The sequence below is a fragment of the Haliotis rufescens genome, unplaced genomic scaffold, assembly GCF_023055435.1.
Source record: "Haliotis rufescens isolate VD_foot unplaced genomic scaffold, xgHalRufe1.0.p SCAF_4, whole genome shotgun sequence".
Taxonomy (NCBI): Eukaryota; Metazoa; Mollusca; class Gastropoda; order Lepetellida; family Haliotidae; genus Haliotis; species Haliotis rufescens.
This window is the reverse complement of record NW_025964112.1, coordinates 21,139,758-21,157,473: the sequence shown is the minus strand read 5'-3', so window position 1 is coordinate 21,157,473 and position 17,716 is coordinate 21,139,758. Positions and strand designations below refer to the sequence as shown.

Here is a 17,716-nt window from a genome sequence, read left to right as displayed (position 1 = left end):
AAAGACTCTGCATCTAGAATTACTTTCTGAATTAACACCAACGCCTGTGTTTTTATCATGCAACTGATAATAAAGTTTCATAAATATATATCTAAGGCCAGTTTAACATTTCTTGGTTTCCTTATATTTTTCTGAAAAATCCTGGGTGGCAGGTGAGACCAAACAACATCATTTCAGATTTCTGGGTTTTGTTGAATATTCTTTTGAATTTGTTTGCTGTGTTAAAAAGCCAGTCATGTCAGTCTGACACTTTAACATTTTTTATGCACATGTTATTGTGCTAAATATGAAAGTTTGCAACTGGCTGAATACTAGAGCTGTTACGTTTCACTCACGTATTCGGTGAATCGAACCGTAACCATTCATGAATTGAATTCATTATTCGTGGCCACTAGAATCGAATATTTACGAATATGCAATCGTGTGTATTTACATACCCTGTACCTAAAAATATCCATAAGAACATATTATATGCATAGATTTCTTTCAAAGACAACACTCTTATAATATTTAATTTGACAGTAATGTGGTCACTGGTCATTGTCACATTTGAGCAGATACTAGTACCTGGAAATGTGCAGTATATAAATATAATATGTTAATAATTAACAAACCATGTCAAATAATTTATGTTGTTATTGTTTCACTGAATATAATAATAATAATAATAATAATTATAATAAAACATCAACTGCTGACTTGTTATTGTAATTGTGAAGTAATATTCGTATTCGTTACCCTATATTCGTGATATGAAACATATTCGCCTCACAGTGTATTCGTTGCAGCCCTACTGAATACTTCTTTTTATTGCTCTTCAGATTATTTTATTTTCTACTTTTTATCTCTTGAGGTTGGGCAGATCTGTAAACCATTTTTTTTACGGGTGGAAAGATACAAAGTATTAATCTTTTATACTTTTGTAAAGCAGCGACATATGGCAAGTAAACCTGGATAGTTTTATTTTCACCAAATTCATAATTCCCCGAAATTATACAAGAAGTGTAAATGTATGTGAAACCTGCCGTGTCAGGAATTATACCTATGAACTATGTGACTACAAGCAACCCTGACCTCTGTGCTACTGGATACCTCTTCAGTAATATTCTCAAACAACCCCTCTTCCTTCATTGACTCCAAAAAGCCCATCTAAACTTAACAATTCACAAAGGTGTTTTTCAAGTTCAGACAAGATTGTATTCCATACACAGGGACGCATTTCAAAATCAAATTTGAATTATGCCATTCAATGTCAGAAATGAAAAGGCAATTCACTCAATAACATTGGTGAAATGAAAAGCTGTGTGTCGTGCACAATACAAAACCCGCCAATATCATCACATAGCGCCTGCATGTGTTACATCAACTCAACTCAACTTGTTTGACCAGTTCCCAACTGTAGAATTACTACAAGTCAAATTTCCACAAATACCACTGAGTTATCAAAAGATTGATTTAAAATGAAATATTCACAACAAAATATCTTGTTGAAAGCACATCCGCCACAGCTTATCTGAATGCAAGCTTTTGTAGCCAGGAAACACTAAAGGTAAAACGTGCGAAAAATGTGACCTACAATGGTAACCTGTAATTATATTCAGGTGATAATACGCCTCCACCAACACTATCTCCCTCACACATTCTACCAGAGTGAACTAACTGATAGCCAGTTGGTGGTAACAGGCTGATATCAATCAACACCCTTCAACAATGGTTGGACTAATTTTTGGCAAGGGTGTCACTAAATTGCACAACAGTTTTATTAAAAAACAATCAATAAATGTATTACAGAATTCTTTTCTTCTCTTATTCAGATCACCATAGAGTTAAATATACATAAACTCCTCTGCTAACATGTAATAGAATAATGATATTTCATGTTGATATGGCTGTAAAAGATCCATTGAATTAAATATCTAAAACAAATTAGTTAACTAAATACTAAATATAAAAAAATGTTTTCCTTAAAACAAAAATCCTGGAATTAAAACATATCCTGGAACATAAAAATCTTTCTTAAAATATTTATTAAACCTACAATACTGATTATTCCATTCTGAACACAAACACTTTCTATATCAAACAACATTCATTCTCCTTACTCTGTCTGTGACACTATTGAGAACAAAACTTAATACTGTCGTATCCATGGTTACTTAGGCATAACGCTACACCTGTAGAGAGTGTGATTGGTTGACTGTGTAACACACATATATTTCCCCGGTCCATAGTTTGTTGGACAAAAGGTTGTGTCATGTGCAGGGACCATGATAAAGGTAACAGTGACAGATGTCAGCCAGCTTCATGGACAGACACATGTCTTACTTCACAGAACACTTTATCAATGCCCATCAGAAAAGCCAATTATTTTTAAAAACTGACGCTCATCACAGGGTCACCCAGTTTTTTTCTATTGATCCCACTCATAATGTGAAGTGCTAAAAATGTAACTGTGAAGTATTGGATTCTTCCCCAATTACATTACAATTTAGCAAAGGATTTTTAAGTACAGGGTCTTTTGTGATGATTTAATAGAAACTTTATGAAATATTTGATTTGTTACATATAATTCAACCAGATTCCCAGGTATATTTATTGTGTGCAAAAACATCAATAATATTTACATGTGTACAAGTAAAACCACAGGGACTTCCAATCATTAATTTCCTCTGACATGACATGGAAATGTAGATTGTCTTACTGATTGAGCTTGTATCAACACATTTGTATGAAATGAACCAAGTACATGTCAGACATTTTGATGTGTGCATGTTTATTTAATGGCATCTTTGTGGTGCAATCAAGGGAAAGCATGGGGTTATTCAACCATTTAGAAACTGACTGCAATAATCAATCATTTATTACCCAAAATAATGTTTCTTTTACTTGGGCATATTGCTATTTGTAAATTTATAAAAAATAATTGCATAGTAAAATCAGCGTCTATTGATTTGCATTGTGTTGTTATTGAATCCTATATGAAGACTGTCTGTGAACATAGACAGAAATGGTCACAGATTGCAAGGTCACATTACCATATAGACAGCCAGGGATTTGAGTGTATGGATGTTGGTAGTAGCTCAGTAGAACTGTAAAATTTATGGAAGAGGTTTATCAGCTAAGATAAGTTTAATGTTGCCAGATTATGGAGTGGAGGGAGCAATTTAGGGATGCAATGGAGGTGGATAGAGCTGAAATGTGTAGGTGATGTGTAGGAACTCCAGATCCACCAGATCCACCTATGACGCGAGTCATCAAAGATTACCTAGCAAACCTGTACACAATGTATGTCCATGTCAGATGTGTGATGGGTTTCATACATGCATGCCATGCTGTCTGTGTGTGTCACACAGCAAATACACATGCACCTGCATGTTTAGGGCAATACAGCCCACCTCTGTATGTGGAAAACAGGGTGACAGCAAACAGTATCACTTTTTATGAAATAATATTTTGAATGTCACATAATCCAAAAATAGTTAATCAATAACAAACAATGCCTTTGATACTCCACAAAGAATTTGCCAACACCAGCTAAAACAAATATTATGTCAGTAAATACATCTTGCTTGCCTTACTTTTCATCTTCATAACAAACAAAGTCAACAGGCCATTATTCCACAGTAACTATAAAAATTTAAAAAAACCCATTATATCACCAATATAATCTAGCATTTAACCAATAATCAAAAACACTTTGTGATGATCCTTTCTGGTATAAGCCACCGCAGGTCTGCTACAGATATGAACATGGTGCAAATAGCCATGTTGTGGGTCATAATGATGCAATGCTGAGCTGCCTAGTTGCATAAACCACCTGCACACCATGCTCTCCTCCACCACTCCCTCTAGGCACATAACTCTTGTCAATTCAATACAATATTGTTGACACAGCCACAGATAATTCAACCCAACTTTCCACATAACCAATCAAGAACCTGCCCAGCAAATATGCACCATCACAGATAATAGTTTCAACAGACTTCAAACAAACAGGATCAAACTGCAGCATTTTATGTTCCAACAGATAATGCTGAGAACACCAATCATAAAGCAGAAGATAGTTATCAATGCAACTGTGTACCCAGAAGTGCATTTTGATAGCTTAGAATATATAAATATAAACCTGCACTCCACCTTTGTGAACAGACTGCCTTGATCACTGTCATTTATTACTCAGCAAATATTTGTTTAACATGATGTCTACACATATTTTATAATGACAGAAAGTATTCACACAAAAATCTAATAATGGGACATATATGCTCGTCTCCTCCACCTGTACACTGACGCAAGTTATCGTCAAGATGGCATGGTTGAATTCTCAGCTACATACACTTCTTTCACTTGAAAGTCAACAGAGCGGACCAAAAAAGCAACAAATTTCCACCTACCAGATTCAATACGGACCGCTACCTGAAATCCAAATGTCACACAAGGTAAACAGAATGGGTATTGGGTGAAACAAGCCACTTTTCACCTAACTAGGTCACACTAAGGTCGTCCACTCAATAGGCGTATACAACTACAGCTATAGTGGCAGCTAGAGAATACGCTCTGGGCCAGGTATTACAACTCTCCCAGTCAACAAATCGGAATAAAGCCAAGATCTTATTACCATATAAAAGGTAGCCGGTACCCTACAGAGGCACAAATCCTAAGAGATAGACCACTGTGCACTGTCTCCCAAAGAATGTTCATTTATGGGAAATAATAAAAGGGGTCTGTGGCAAGGTGGCCAGTTCTGTCAAGCTTTATTTACAGTAAAGTCGGATTTTGCATTGTAGATGTGGAAGGCTTGGTGGTGTTGACACATTTGTATGGCAAGGTTAATATGAAAATGTTTGACAGTGTTCATTCAAGTACATCAAAGATATGTAAGTGGGCCAATCATGGCTCTAAGAAAGTGCTGACTTTGAAAAATGCACCTGTGACAATTTATTGATGAGAATATAGTTGTTCAGTTATATTTCATATAATTAAAACATGACTATGATAATGATACTAAAATGCTATTTGTGGGAAAGAATAAAATGTAATTGTACCTAAAACAACTAATTCACACAACTGACATATTTGAAACGTGGTATAGGAATATGTTAGAATACACGTGTTCCACATCTTCTGAGTTCAGCTGGTATAAGACTAAACCTGTAATCTACGTCACAGCCAGAGAATACATTTGCCTCCTGTAATAACAACATCACAACATACAAAATCCTTACCAACCTGGATAAATGACTTTACCATCACTAAAACATGGTTATGTAATGTAAACAAAACCATTCAACCAGAATGAATACCAATTTCTATGATTTTAAAAATGTTTGCAATTAAAAAAGAAAAAGTCAAATGATAAAATTCAAAAGTAAAACGCATTTATCAAATGCCTTTCATGTTGCAAATATGAAACAGATTTTAACTTGGTACAGATTTCTAACACTGCCTTTGTTATTTTATCACCACTTTATTGCTGTAGAATCCCCAAGGTGCACTTCCAGATAACAATCAAATAATGGTAATTCCCAGTTGGCTGTCCTGTAATTAACCATAGGAGAGTAAGCCAGTGTGATCATCTCAGTTTTGTTATAGAAGTTAACTCTCACAAAAAAATATGGAATATTTCATTAACAGTTGGAAGTCATACAAAATGTGAATTTTCCTTAATGTTTCTTCAAGAAAAAAATAAAAATGAAATGTTTTTAATAATTTCAATAACTGCATAAAGGTTAACTGAGGGAAAGGCAGTGGTTGGGAGGGGAGCCTTTCGTGCACAATAGCCACAATAGTTGCTAAAGAACACATGAATAACCACAAAGGCTACATACCTGCCGCGAAAACGAAACCCAGTTTTTAACTATGGAAGGTTAGAGGTGACCTCTGACTAGATCGCAGAGTCTGTGCACATTGCGCAGCACAAGACCCCTCTCACGCACACATGTACCCCCCTCCAACTCCCCCACCAGCCCCCAGTGACTGGAGGAGGACTGGAGGCACCCCATCACTTTATATGGAGATCAGAGGCTGGTATAGGATTCCTCACATAGTGAACACCAACAGCCAGCCCTTCCTTACTCCTAGCTGTCTCCCATCCTGCTACACTACAGATATACATGCTGACATTTTACACACACTTGGCTCAGGTTATTTTTGTTTGCATCAAGTCTTAATTAATGACCCTAGACTGTGGCAACTGTTTTCTTTGGATTTTCCTCTGAAGACCATACAGACTTCAGTTAACCCTTACCATTTCATATGCAAGGTATACACAAGCTGCAATGTGGCATGACAAGTTTCAATGGTCCAGACAAGATACAGACAAGTATATCTTGCTCAGTAGGAGAGAGGGATAGATAAAAGCTCAATAATCCTGAAAGATCCTTTCACCTACCCAACTCCCTATCTATAATAGTATATACAGACCATGCACACTAAATCCTTTTAAGAGAAGATTCCATCCAATAAAGGTGTTTTTTAAGGAAGGATGTTCAGGTTTCACCATGAGATAGATAATTTTGTAGTGTTGGCACAAACAAATAGCCAAGCACTCTGTTTCCTAGTTGTACTAGAAAATGTCAGAGAGCTTTTATAGATAAGTTATTTTGGATAGGAAGATGGCAGATCTCCAGTGGCTCACCTGGAACTAATCATAGTGGAGACAACCTGTGATTCAGAGTGCCCTGATCAGTGATTCCTCTGTAGTCAAGCATTGTCTTCACAGTCATTCATGCACTCCGTCACCCTTTTTTATAAGGTAATAAGGACCATGGCTTAATGATGACAGATCTAGAATTAATACCTTAATAAAAATGTGTTTTGAAAGATAAATCATGATTTCTTTGAAAGTTTACAAAACTACTTCCCCTTTGAAATACAAAGCTATGAGTTCAGAGGCTGTTAATATGACAGAGGGGCAAAGTGTCTTGAAACAAAGTAATACCTCTTCTCAGACAGGTAACCTACAGGATCAAGTATACATACACTTTGTTTAATCCAGTCAGAAATTAAAAGTTTAAATTTCTCTTTGTGTAGATATTTGGATAATCCTTCATCCCGCAACCCATCAAAACTCTCTGACTTGGTTGATTCATGTCATCGTATCCCAATAGCGTAGATCCAGTTGGGTCCAGACTATCTACAGACAGCCGTCATACAGCTGGAATATTGCAGAGTGCAGCATTAAACAACAAACAAACATCATATAGAGCTGTAATAGGGTGATTCTACCAAAAGTAGCAATATTGACAAATGCTTTCATCACAAATTGGGTTAATAAATGTATTTGTTTTAGCATAAGTAATTTAATTAATGTTAATTCATGTTTACATAAAAAAAACCTCAGGAGCTAAGCTTGTCAGGTTATTTAGAGATTGCTGATACAGAGCTTGATTTTATACACAAAAACGAAGGGCACACCAAGGTGAATAAGTCTCCAATTATATACTGTACATGTTTCTGGAGTGTTTAGTTTTATATAAATTAATATAGAAAAGTGTTTAATGCAAAATGAACTTTGCACTAATAACATCCAGAATGGGAAGCAGAATAAACAGGAACTTGAAGTTATAGGTGCATTATCATTCTTCTATAAAATTAGGACTGCCCCCGTGGTCTAGTGGCAGTGGCACACGCCCGCCCGCCCGCACGCACGCACGCAGCTATATGAGTGCAATTATCTTGGACGTGATGTTAAACCTAATTTCATCTCACATCTATAAAGATAAATCAGAGAGGCTGCAAGCAGAAACATGTCGTGGTCATGATAAGAACATTTTGGAAATGTGGTATTTGTGGTAATGATGTCTGTTGTGGCAATGACTTAACATACAAAATACCTTCAGGCAGCTAATAGTGGTTTGACAATGACAGTAAAATGCACATGAACTTATCTCTTCAAACTGATATAACAAATTTGCAAATATACTATTTAAGATGCAAAATCAGGCTGAAGTCATTACCACAACAGCGAATTACATTTTGATCATGACTGTTCTGGTAGTGACCGATCAGAAGAAAATGTCCAAAGTAACGGTTAATGTACACTTAGCCTGTTGGTTGAACATCATCAATGGTGTGATGTAACCCAAACTGGCATCATTATTTAGTTTTCACTGTAAATATGGTGACATATTCTGATATCAGACGATATGGTAAAGACTCAGAATTAAGTCACTCAAGTTAGCTGTAGTCTGGGTCAAATTGTGATATAACCCTACATGTGTGGTGGCAAATGTCTCAATCATGCCTGTCATGTTTCCCTCCTCCACAACATTCTAGTCATGTGACCCTGGCCCAATAATTACCTCCCTTTGACTGTAAGCCCCCAAATTGTCGTAATTACATGTTTAGTAGTGACAAAAAGAATATTTAATAAATATATTGACAAAAACTGTTACAATGTTACCATTGCTTGTGAAACTTTTTGAAAAAGATTTTCTTGTCCTCATAAAGGCAACTCTTTACTGGAAGTATTATATTTAACTAAGAAAAACTAGAGTTAAAATTTCAAGCTGCACTCATGGCCATGCAAAAAAGGACACCCTGATCATCTTTCAACTGTCAATACCGGTCAACTATAGTTTTGAACACAATAAAGTTGCGTTTTTATTTGAATATATCCTATTGATAGTGTTAGAACACAGAAGTGAAACATGTTTTCATACAACAAGACAAGAAAAACAAGTTTTAGTCATTTTCTGTAGAATGGTCCAATAACAACCCTTCAACAGTAACCATAAGAACGATGCTTCAACACCAAACATAAGCCCTAATTTCCCAGATCCCATACATGCCTGTGGACCTGGCGAAATGAGGCTCATCTTGTGGATAGTGTGTCAATTAAAATTAGTTTCTGCATCTGTTACATTAGCTGAATGAACATTAACCACAAAGTCGACATATTTCCATCTACATTTCACAGCTGGGCTTTCGCTTTCATTAGTCTCTTGTAGCAAATACTCAACATAATAGCATACCTGAACTCACTCCGGAACTATGTTTCATTTCTCTATTACATATATCATGTAATTCAGTCAATAAACTTGTAGGAAGAAATAACATTTGGTCCACATAGCTCAAACTATTGATAGCTGTCAAAGATGTGAGGTGCTCACAAGTAGCTTGTTATGAATACCAGAAGAAAAGGTGTCAATTTCACCATAGATTCTATATTTAGCATCATAATTGCAAGTATTACAAAATTGATCATTTAATCAATCACACATTACCTGGTCATTGATACTCTGTCAACCAAGGATTCAGGCCTCGTCTTTGATCATCACAGTATATCAGTGCTCAACAACCTTTGATCACAAACTAATGATATTGTGCAATGATGATGTGACTTTCAAGCAACAGTTACATTTATAAGATATACATGTAATTGGACAGGTACAGGTGAGGTTGAATCTACATGCAGTATTTCCAATATCTCCTGAGCAGTTGTTGATACAATTTCATGAATGAGAAACTGAAACTTTCACTGCAAGCATTATGTGTCTTCACACCTTGCACATCTTTCCAAAACTACCAATAAGTCTGCTGCATAGACATGCCACAAATAGTCACTTGCAATGGCAAGCTTTAATTAATACCATGAAGACATAAATACCAAATCCCTTGAATCAGGCATCATCATTAAATCTTTGTAAACAACCCAAACAAAAACCATATGTTAGTGCAAGAAAATTTAAAACATTAAATATTTCTGTCCATAATGACTCATCCCATTTGGAATATTATCAACACATTGAAAACACTTGTAACCTCATTCAAGAGTGCAAAAACATTATCAACAAACTTAAAAATCCTTGTCGCATTGTTTGATTCCAAATTAGGATCCTTCTGTCACTCAGTCAGATTAAGGGCTCTCGCATGGCGAATGACAATGAGCAAGGAGTCTGCTGTCGTAGGAGTATACAGGTTTTTTCTGTGCATCCCAATGTATTTCCAATGGGCCTGTGCTGCTGGTAACAGTGCAGCGCAGCGATGAGTCACACTGGTAATGCAACAGCAAACCTTCACACAGCTGGGTCATTACTGGCCAACTCCAGCATCGAATAGAATGGGCTATTACACTTCCTATTAAAACACACTGTGCTGACTGATACATTGTCTTCTTAATTACAAACATGCTTCAAGAATCTGAGATGAATATTGAATTAGTTTTAATGTGAAATGGATGACCAGCAACACCCAAATATCTTCCAACAAAGACGAATGTGGCTTTGGAGTAGGGCATAATTAGCACATCATATTTCAAAACACTTCCTGTAAGATCAAGTGAAAACTCAGACATTACATTACATATTCAAGATGGCTGCTACAAATGAGGACTGTATGTCTTAATGTCCAAGATTTGTTTTGTTTGTTTTTTGTTTTTGCACTCAGCAATATTCCGGCTATATGAAAAAAATAATCGAATCTGGACCAGACAATCCAGTGATTGATATCATGAACATCGATCAACGCATTTGGGATACAATGACCTGCATCAACCAAGTCAGTGAGCCTGACCATCCCATCTTTTTAGTCGCCTTTTATGGCAAGCATGGGTTGCTGAAGACCTATTCCAACCCGGATCTTCACGGGTCTAAACTCCAAGAGTAATGTTCAAAGCAACATGAAACCAATAGCAACTCATTGTACTAAAGTTTTTAAACATTTTCAACATCCTGTTCGTTAAGCTTTAATCTATTGAAATAATTATAATATCCCCTTGCATGAACATAGAAACACAGTAAGTAAGCAAGGTACTTTTTCATAATACTCATATTAGAAATCATCAAATATCTGAGCTTAACCGACTGATATACAATGTCATATCCAAATGACTACAGCGGTATCCAATTGTGACATCTGACCTTTGACATCTGACCTTCCTCTCATGTATGGCATTTGTTACTATGTATATAGATGTATGGTAAGTAAGCATATCATATATACCTACAGCTGAATGCACTTAATCCCCCTCCCCATCACATGTGCTGATAGTTTACACTGGACACAGGGGATGGGAGGGGGCGTGGTCAGGAATGTTGCCCATGTGGTCAGTGTTTGCTCTGACCATTGGGTTCCTTGATACCCATAGTTACCTGCACTCTTCTGTCACATGTGCCATGCTACCTGGTCACACTAAAGGCGGCATCAGTTTCTCTTTCAATTAAATCTCATACTATGATGTAAATGACATAAATATTATGTTTGACATCTGATTTTAGAAACAAATGACCTACCTTCATTTATTCATGATATAAAGACCACCTCAGAATGAGCAGAGTTCAGTGGAGTACAGCAGGTTTCAATAATTGTGGCATTTCAACTATTCTCACAGTAAGTATTCTTAAAAACAAATCTGAGGCAAGTGCTCAAGTGATAACTTCAAAGATATGAAGTAACACTGCATGAATTACAATATATTACCAAGTAAACATAACATTTTGTGGTGATCTGACCGTGGTTTGCTGTAAATAATGCTGTGCAATCTACCGATCACTTCACACACAATTTTCGCCAAAATTTATGTAAACAGTACTGAATCAAATATTGAATAAAATTAATTATGTTATGTGCTCATGTCAATGTCAAAACTCTTCAACCCTGTGCATATGGCAACCCCCCTTGATGTTTGTTTGTTGTTTCATGCCACACTCAGGAATATTCCATCTATATGACAGCGGTCTGTAAATAATCGAGTTTGGACCAAACAATCCAGTGACTGATGTCATGAGCATCGATCCACGCAATATGGATATCCTGACATGCATCAACCAAGTCAGTGAGCTTGACCCCTCTTGAACCCCTCCTTATTCTAGCTATGTAAAACTTGCCTTATTCACAGCGATATATGGTATGTGATCTCAAAAGCTATGACAATTTAAAATAACTTAGAATTCACAATGCAAGGTTGGAAATAAGAAGTGCACCCATGAGCTCTCAATATAATTTATCAAGCCATTCCTTCTTATCAAAAGTGATCTCAAGTGAAAACATGTACAAACTGTGTATCTCACAACAATTGAAAAGAAATCAATTGCTTAAAATCTACCACGCAACATCCACAAAAATTCAGTTGTGAAAACTATCCTACAGTAAACAAGTAACTCGACAGTCCATGCATCAAGTTAATGGCAGCTCGTCAGGACATTATCCCATTAACTCAAACAATAATAATCAGTTTCCTTTGCCTGAGGTAATAACTAGTGAAAAGGTGAGTAGCATTCATAATGCGATCATATTTTCCTGCACGCAACTTGTATGTTTTCTTAAAGACCCTACATGGGTTTTTAAAGGAAGGTATTTGATATAATAGGTTGTCAATTTGTGTAAACACAGAGGTATGGTTCATGTTCTCTTTCCCACAATCCTGCATGCTAAGTAGGTCCGCCTACACAGAAATGAAAAGCATCCTGCCAGTACATAGGTCTATGTTGACCCTTCAATGCATGCACACTTGCCAATATAATGGGGTATGCCAAGCCTTGACCCCTTTACAACTAATTTACCCTGGTGTTTCATAGCTGGGTTGACTAGGTGTATAAACAAGTCCCAACCAACTTTAACTTTCTAATTATGATTGTACTAAACTCCTTCATTTCATTTCCCATTTCTGAAACTTTTGTATTTGAAAGTGTTTTTTAATCTTTACAATTTCCTTCTGCAAATGATAAGAACTGTTTTCTATTTGCATTAAATGATGCCTCAAGAGTTTCTAAGAAACAATATTAAACTGTTAAATAATTCTTCTTTCTACCTGTTGTTGCTTGAGCAGTCTCCCAGAGGTCTGCAGCACAAGACATGGGTGTCCTGCTACATGTCTTGTGGTGCATACATACACAAGGGGCAGCACATGTAGCAGGACACCCATGTCTTGTGCTGCATACATACACAAGGGGCAGCACATGTAGCAGGACACCCATGTCTTGTGCTGCATACATACACAAGGGGCAGCACATGTAGCAGGACACCCATGTAGCAGGACACCCATGTCTTGTGCTGCATACATACACAAGGGGCAGCACATGTAGCAGGACACCCATGTCTTGTGCTGCATACATACACAAGGGGCAGCACATGTAGCAGGACACCCATGTCTTGTGCTGCATACATGCACAAGGGGCAGCACATGTAGCAGGACACCCATGTCTTGTGCTGCATACATACACAAGGGGCAGCACATGTAGCAGGACACCCATGTCTAGTGCTGCATACATACACAAGGGGCAGCACATGTAGCAGGACACCCATGTCTTGTGCTGCAGACCTACACAAGGGGCAGCACATGTAGCAGGACACCCATGTCTTGAGCTGCATACCTATACAAGGGGCAGCATATGTACAATATGAGCAAATAGCAATATTATGTATGATATTTTCAACTTAATGTGATCATTATTATTTGGTCAAATTAGTATCCTGGAACACACCAAAGACACCATACATGGTCACTCGGCGTTGAGACAGCTCTGTGAACACAGCCAATCTGTTACTAAAAGTCTATAAATTTAGTCAACCCCCACATCTGAACTGAAACCTGTGACCTACACCTGGACGAGGATAATCAAAGTTTTCATTCCCTGAAATCTTATTTGTTTTCATCAGCTAAGGGAGTGGTAAAGTCTACCATCTTAGCTTTCATGCCATTTACATAGAAATCTGAAGATAATTTGCAGTCGATGCATGGACTATTCAAATATATACAAATATATTAAAACAATTACCACATCAGATTTCTGCCTCCCACATGAAATGTTCAGCTCCCCTTATTCTACAAACAAAGGCTCGTTTACATGGAGTCATGAGGCAGTCACACCCAAATTTATGGCTGTTACACTTATCAAGTTAGACTGAGCCATGTGTATGCAGGAGCGAGATATTAAAGCCCAACTGATTTCTGTTTCTGTTAATAGATGTACCAATCATCTAAACTTAAAAAAAGGTAAATAAATTTAAACATTCAAACCCTGATAGCACCAATGCTGTTGTAATCATATATATAAATCTTAAAAAATATAATATAAAATATAGTTATTAACACTTATTTATTAGACACTAAACCAACATGTCAATTAACCTCAAACTGCATAAATCAGAAAGAAGTGTTGTGTAAACCAAGAAAAATATTAATGTGAATATACACAGAACATGAAAATAATTTAATTCATACATACTCAATGTATATATCATAATTGACAACAAAAACCATCCCAGCACAGCTTATGAAGAGGAACTTAAAGTCTTGATTGCTGAAATATGACTGGATACTTGACTATTACTTGACATTGAAAATGTTAGATCAACCTTGCCCCATCACATTTCAACAACTCCTTGAAAACACCCAACTTAGAATACCAACTGTTTTAGTCATATCAACAGCGTTGGAAGTTTCCTGTTTTGAAATGTATATATAAAATCATCAGCCCTGCTAAGAAGATACCCATCCTGAGTGACAAATGGTTCCTGACATGGTCTGCCCCAAGCAATATGCATGTGATGATGTGCATCATCACACCCACCTAGGAAGTGGTACACTTTAACACCGGCTCAACCACACCCTTTGTCAATTTCCGCTGAGAGCATAAGCAGATATTGCTGATACTTGTATTCTGAGGTTTCCATGTTATTGTGTTACATACAGATGATAAAAATGTAGTGCACAGATAATTGACAAGTGTTCCATCACACAAGAATGCCACTTGCTGGAGCAACAGTTTAAGAGAGTTGCCTCCCTTTACATGTATGGCAAACGTTGCTTCACATCTCATGTATAACACTCTTGCAGGCTTCTAGGCCACCAAACATATATATGCAAGCATGATGTACTTTACATCTGTATGCTTATAGTAAGTGCCTATGATAACAGTACACATACTCCACTACAAGTTGCATAGGACAATGATTTTAATCTTTCATAGCTGATATTATAATAGCAAAGTCCCATTTCAAAATTGATATTTTCTTTCATGTGTACCTATTGCAAATAAAAGTTTACTTATAGTATTAAACCAAGATGTATTTTACATTGCATTAACATTTCTTTGAAAATGTGTTTTACAAGAGCCAATTTTTATTTATTTTTCAACATATATATTAAATATACGATCAAACACCAAATGCTTCAAGATAGTGAATCAAATGGTTCTTTAATAGCCTGAAAGAGCCCGTAGATAAGGGGGTCATCTCCCAGCACTTGAGATGCAGTTTACAGGAAGTACCTGCAGGGATTTATCACAGGGATCTCCCAGACACATCAGCCAGTAGGTCACACTACACACTCACACAATCACTCAGTTAAAGGGAAGCTTCACCTTAGAGGAATTTTGATTAAAGAACCCAAATTAACATGACAATGACATAATTTGACAGATAGGTTCAAACTAGAATGTCCATTATATTTTCTAGGTTGAATCTACGTTTAATCAATTGAGCAATTATCAATAATCAGGGGAAAACAGATTGCATTTCCACAATTTCAACTTAATATCTCATCTTGACATGTAATATAACACAGCATAATTAGGCATTCAAGATTCAAGTGTTTCATAATTCAAACAGGAACTGCAAATATCTCCCATTGCCACATTTATCACATATCACTGATTCCCCCTCATCCCCTCCCTAAGGCCTGCATTCACACAACCATGTGTTAAAATCTGGCAGGAAAGACACAGAAAGCCTCAGGTACAAATGAAAATGTATGTTGAAGAAGCTGCAAGTCAATCCAGAGAAATGTAACAAGAATAAAAGGCACAATACAAATCCACATCCCAGTCCCTTCTCATGGAGGCAGATGGTATAAATACTAGCTCTAGGGTAATGAGATTTGGGCCCACAGATGATTAAAATTGACCATCACTGCCCCTGGGCAAACTAGAATAGTGGGGCGGGGCAACATTGAGAACATGCAGGGAAAACATAGCTGGGGGCAGAATCAAGGACCTTGCTTTGTTGCCAACAAAAGACATGAATAAAACATTAGATATACTGTTCTACCACAACATACTTGCCCTAGGGGCAGTGCAGGGAGATACTGGGTGGCCACTGCATGGAGGAGAGAGGTGTCTGCGAATGATGTACATTTTCTCATGTAAAGATGATCATGGTGATGTGGATGTAGGCCACTGTAAATCTGGGTAGTTGCTGGGTAGGTACTGGGCAGTCTAGTTGGAAAAGCTTTGGTTCACAGGAGGCATTTTACAGTAAGAAACACTTGTATGTAATATATGTGCCCTCAAGGTCTGTCGAGTTTGAAGAATTAACGAATACCTAGTTGTAATGAAGGCAACTGTTTCCTACCAAGTGTCATACAAATAAACCTAATTGGCCGGGTACAAAGTAAACTTGGATCATAACAAACACATCTTAAAGGTCCTCCCTCTGAAGGGTAACAGAATTCTCTCTGATATAATGTGTGAATATGCTCATCAAAACCAAGCAGGTTCTGAAAGCAGTTGGTGAGAGTGGAATCTAATCGTGTTTATGATATCACTGTATCCCAATAAGTCCTCCTAATGATGATTTCCACCAGATACATTTTGTTCCATTATCTGCAAACAAGTGATAACAAATGTTATCCACTTCAAGTGACGACAGATGATCAATTCACACTTTAAGATGAAGTGTGGAGTAGCTGGGAGGAAAGGCAACTTTCAAATGTTCTTATTTGGCCCAAAATTTCCATACACCATTTCCATAAAATATACAATTCCTGGATGTATTCACTACACATTTTCAAGAAAATGTTATAACAAACCTAAATCACAGTAGTAAATGACTTTAATGTATTATTTGGACGTCTCACTTCCTGGCATGTTCATGCCATGTCACAGCCTAGCATGTACATGCCATGTCACAGCCTAGCATGTACATGACATGTCACAGCCTAGCATGTACATGACATGTCACAGCCTAGCATGTACATGCACATGTCACTTCCTGGCATGTTCATGCCATGTCACAGCCTAGCATGTACATGACATGTCACTACCTAGCATGTCAATGACGTGTCACTTCCTGGCATGTTCATGCCATGTCACAGCCTAGCATGTACATGACATGTCACTACCTAGCATGTACATGATGTGTCACTTTCTGGCATGTTCATGCCATGTCACAGCCTAGCATGTACATGACATGTCACTACCTAGCATGTCAATGATGTGTCACTTCCTGGCATGTTCATGCCATGTCACAGCCTAGCATGTACATGACATGTCACTACCTAGCATGTACATGACGTGTCACTTCCTGGCATGTTCATGCCATGTCACAGCCTAGCATGTACATGACATGTCACAGCCTAGCATGTACATGACATGTCACTTCCTGGCATGTTCATGCCATGTCACAGCCTAGCATGTACATGACATGTCACTACCTAGCATGTCAATGACGTGTCACTTCCTGGCATGTTCATGCCATGTCGCAACCTAGCATGTACACGACGTGTCACTTCCTGGCATGTTCATGCCATGTCACAGCCTAGCATGTACATGCCATGTCACAGCCTAGCATGTACATGACATGTCACTACCTAGCATGTAAATGACGTGTCACTTCCTGGAATGTTCATGCCATGTCACAGCCTAGCATGTACATGACATGTCACTACCTAGCATGTACATGATGTGTCACTTTCTGGCATGTTCATGCCATGTCACAGCCTAGCATGTACATGACATGTCACTACCTAGCATGTCAATGATGTGTCACTTCCTGG

At 37.4% G+C, this 17,716-nt stretch overlaps 1 protein-coding gene across 14 annotated transcripts in view; it reads right to left on the bottom strand.

Annotated features, from left to right (window-relative positions):
- The window catches only part of LOC124132148 (tensin-3-like), a 304,124-nt gene that overhangs the window by 105,851 nt on the left and 180,557 nt on the right, over positions 1-17,716 (bottom strand). Inside the window, exon 1 of one of the 14 annotated variants that reach the window (XM_046495869.2) lies at positions 5,829-5,907. The exons of 12 other annotated variants lie outside the window; for them this stretch is intronic. The gene's annotated coding sequence lies outside the window, so the exon portion shown is untranslated. Of the gene's footprint in view, positions 1-4,394; positions 4,514-5,828; positions 5,908-17,716 lie in introns of those variants that run through there. One more of the 14 variants, XM_046495871.2, reaches the window with a different exon arrangement.